The sequence below is a fragment of the Patella vulgata genome, chromosome 1 (assembly GCF_932274485.2).
Source record: "Patella vulgata chromosome 1, xgPatVulg1.2, whole genome shotgun sequence".
In the NCBI taxonomy this organism is placed as follows: Eukaryota; Metazoa; Mollusca; class Gastropoda; family Patellidae; genus Patella; species Patella vulgata.
In genome coordinates, this window is record NC_065879.2 from 69336011 (window position 1) to 69340688 (window position 4678).

Sequence of the window (4678 nt, forward strand, 5' to 3'; positions counted from 1 at the left end):
GCAAATGTATATATGTATTTTTATTATCATACGTTTCCAATATTGAGGAACCATCCTGCAGAGAAATGAAATGAGGTTAAGAATGCTTTGCCAAACCGGGAGAGAGGGTCCATTGTCGATATTTTGTTATTAAATAATCACATTGAGTAGGCTAAATATCAGCGTGGGTTAAGACGTGAAAAGTTAGATATTTCCGTAAAATTGAAAGTGCCAATTGGTGGCTTTGAATTTCTAACAAAACTGTTTAAACTTATATCTTCAGGGGCTGATACAGGGGGAGGTGCGGGGTGCCCCCACCCTTTACATTTTTATTGGCATTTTTTAAAAAAATATTATTACCGTCTCTACAGTAAATTTGATCCGGGTAAACACTGTTTACGATATTATCGCCATCAATTTATTTGTCAATTCTCTATATAAACTTACAATGGCATTTTCTATGTATCCTTATTTAGGGTTTTCGTAATACTAGGCTTACCCGACTAATCTGGATTGTCGAAACAGTGTGTGGAGAAGGTGGATGTGTGTGTGTGTGTAGGGGATGGGGGGATTTTAAGTACGATTCAAAAACGGCCCGGGGCGTGTACCGATGATTTAGAAAATTAAAATTTAATTACTGTTTTAAAAAAATTGTTTCGCATCGCTCGGCTCGGTTGGTAGTTTATACATAGAAACGAACACTTTGCTTTTATAGTACTAACGTTGCTTGACATATATAATAAACATTATTACAATTAACTGACTATACTGATTTGTCAATATATAAAATATTATAAAATCTCAAAAGGCACAATCAACATGTCCTTTATCACATGTATATAAAAAAGGTAGAAGTAGGCCTATATTTGTATATATCAAGAATCAAAGAGAGAGAGAGAGAGAGAGAGAGAGAGAGAGAAATGGGGTTTAACGTCCACTCGACACAAACTAGGTCATTTCGGGACTAACATATGGTTTTACTTTATTTCAATAATTCGCTTTCGCGTAGGGGTCTTTAGCAGTGGGAGGAAATCGGGGGACCCGGAGAAAACCCACGAGGTTGGACAGGCGACCCTACTCCTTGTCACGTACAACCGGGGATTCGAACCCACGCCAGTAGACTCAATGACAGGCTTTATGATACAGCGCGCACGTGCTAACCATTCAGCCATCCACCCCCCCCCCCCCCAAGATTCAAAGAGCTGGAAAAGTATTTCTTGACTGGGTCTGCTAGGGGTTCTTTCTTTTCTTAATCTCTGTGTCGGTAATGGCAGGTGTTTCCACATATGGGTAAGAAATCAAAACTCGCTACGAACAAATGAAATGAAAATAAAAATGTCACAAACTGACGTAAAGTGCAACAAATTGCACATTTTTTTAGTCCACTTTGCTATGGTTTTCTTCTCTGAAAAATCGCACGAAACGGTGCCAGAGATCTTTTCAATTAGCTTGTCATTATATTGTTTAGAAAGTCATAAAATCTGAAATGGCAAAACCAATATCGGAAATGTAGTTTTATATCAAGTTTCAAAGAATGAATTCATTTGGCTGAGAATGCTAGGGATCTTTCTTTTATTTATCGGGAATGGCCTAATTAAGAATGCCAAACTGTTTAAGTGTAACAAATTACACTGTTTAGTTCAGTTGACGTGAGATAAAATGGTAAGAAAAGGGTTCTTTTGCATCGCGTCACTCGGAAACAAACTCAGTTGCACCCCCGCCCTTCACCCCCCCCCCCCCGCACCACACACACACACACACACATTTAGCAGAATTCCTGTATCCGCCCCTGCATCACCATACAAAAATCAAAGCTTAAATAATCATTTTGGGTACATCTGAGCGTTGATTAAATATAAAATATGCATTATGTAAGAGCTAAATTTGTCTATAATAGGTTTTCATTTTGGTTTCAGATGTTATATACAGTATTATTTCGATATTAATTCACATGGCAAGCCTATGTCCTATTGCAGGTTTTTTTGGTTTCTTTTTTTTTGGGCGGGGGGGGGGCTAAATGTTATCTAAATTATTAATTAGACATTAATTAACTTATCCAGACCATAATCAACTCTCGATGTATCGCTAGCCTGCGATATTACTGGATTATGATCCGATCTGCTGCTCAACGCTCATTCATGATTAAATCAAGAAATGGTTTTTTTTATCGTACCGACTTTAATAATGATGATCGAAGCTAGGCCCAAAATTCAATCGCTAAATTCTCTGTTCAGAGTGGATGAATTTCAGTGAAATCTTTAGCAAATTCACTTTACATTATCTAGTTTTTAACTATTATAGTGAGAACTGACAGCTCTTTATCTAATCTCCAATAAAATACGATCGCCATTTAATGATTTATTTTAAAAATGGAGATGCTAGACTGCGTCTCGATTAACGTTGCTACGATAATAAGCAATCTGTCAAAACTTCAAGTAGTGATTACGTTGCTCAGAATAAAGTAATTTGAATGAATTTTTCAATATATTAATTTTGAATTATCTATGTTGGAACTACATGTATTATAACAAATACTACCAGCCCTTTATCCAAACTTTACACATGCGTCTTTAAGCCGTGAAAGATGTTGTCTAAAAAAAATGCAAATGACGATAGCGGCTTTAAAAAAGAAGATAACTATACATATATTATCCTTTGACAACTGTACATAACTTTATGTACGTCCAAAGTCCAAAGGGTGGCATGATTCGATTATTAGGTAGACGCCTTTATTGGTTTGGATTTCTAAATAAAGGGACAGTTTGCTCAACAAATTTTTTTATAAAAACAGAAAAAAGGGTGTCTTTCAGAAGGGTAAATAGAGTAACGATGTGATTTTGCGTGAAAGCCGATAATTCTATATAGGGATGATGTTCTATGCAAAAAAAAACAACCCAAGATTTGTTTGACGCAAACATTTCATCATCAATTATACAGCCTTTGTCAATGATGCAAGACCCGGGGCATGGCCGGGAAAGGTGTATAGTCGTTCGAATGACACGAAAGCAGAGGTCACATGGACAAGTTGGTGTAGATGTGCCACGTAAAATAAACCTTATTTGAATTTCCGCGTCTAATACAAAATTTCCCTCACGTCACACAGTATAATGGCGTATCCGTCATCAAACAAGTGGGCAGAAGACATCGAACCTGATTTCATTTCACCTTTGTCTAAAGTTGTACTGTATTGAAATATCCAAATAATGTCGAATATGAAAAGGTCAAAAGCCAGCCTACCGAAGTTAGAAATTTTTTTTTTTCATTCACCCAGGATGTAGTATAGATCTATATTTGTGACAAATTTTGCACACAATCTAATGACTTTTCGTCGACAATGTCAAATAGAAGACAAAGAATTTAATTGAGGGATAGGACGGGGTAAAATGTCATTTACTCTTCTCTTATTTATCTATAATTAAATACCCATTAAATGGGCGTATAACTCTGTTTTTTGGAACCTGGAAAAATCGAAAAGCTCATATTATTGTAATATGAATGTATATAAACTGATTAAATTCTAAGTTGTTATAGAAATTTCTAATCAGTTAAAATCGGTGAAACTTATCTCTTAAATTACTTTCCCATTGACTTGTGGGATATATTTGCGTTTTCATATACATGGTGCTCAAGGCCATAGAGAACACGACTTGGGGGACTGATTTTACAATGTTCACTGTGTCTTAAATATTGGATATAAGGCGCCCATTTTCATGGTAAGATATCTGCAATATCTCTGATGGAAGCAGACGTTAAAGTAGGCTATTTCACACACCCATGGTAAGATAACAACGCAAATATTCATAACTAATACCGAATTCGAATTCGTGTTTATACTGTCCAATATTATGGATAATATTGGGTCAAAGCTATACACCCTTTATAAATGTTTTGTTTTTTTACATCCACACTACTACTAATTCTTTTTTTTTTTATAAATAAACCCCAAAATATTTATTATGTACGTTTTGGATACACAAAGGGAGAGTGGGTACGGACTCCATCCCAACGAATAAACCTTTCAAAATGTGTGATTTAGCACCAGGAATCCGAACGCTTCCACTAACAATAAATGGTAGCAGACTGACGGGGGTGGCCCCAAGGTCCTGGGAGCCCCCGACCAAGGTGTACAATATTATTTTTGACAGTCATAAGCCTTTCTTAAACGCACTGCAGTCTTTAAACATCCGTCATCATCCCCGGCGTTGCCCAGGGCCGGATTATGCCCGGTCGCGAGGGGGCCCCTGGTTGAAAATCTCAATGGGGCCCTTAAATGCATTAACAATGAAAAGCGACCATATTCTGGCCATTGTCCGTCGAACTCACACAAATGCTATTTGTATGTCAGTTTGGAAGTAAGAATATAGATTTATCTGGCAGAAACAATAGCCTATACACAAGTGAAGTACATTTAAATAAAATCATAAAATTATAAATTATATGTTTTATATAAGAACTTAAATTTCAGGGTCCTTTTTCATCCGGTCCTTGGTATTGCTGAATTGTGCTTAAAACATAGGCTACTTTCATCGTCCTCTAGTATCTAAATCCGACCTGATAATAGGAAATGACAAGATTTTGTCAAGAAATTTATTTACTGCAAGATTTCTATGTAGGCGGAGCCAATAAACATGTGGGCGTGTTTTATCTACCAAAGCTAATCAAACAGCGCGCAACCTGGCGCATGTGCGAAAACCTTTTA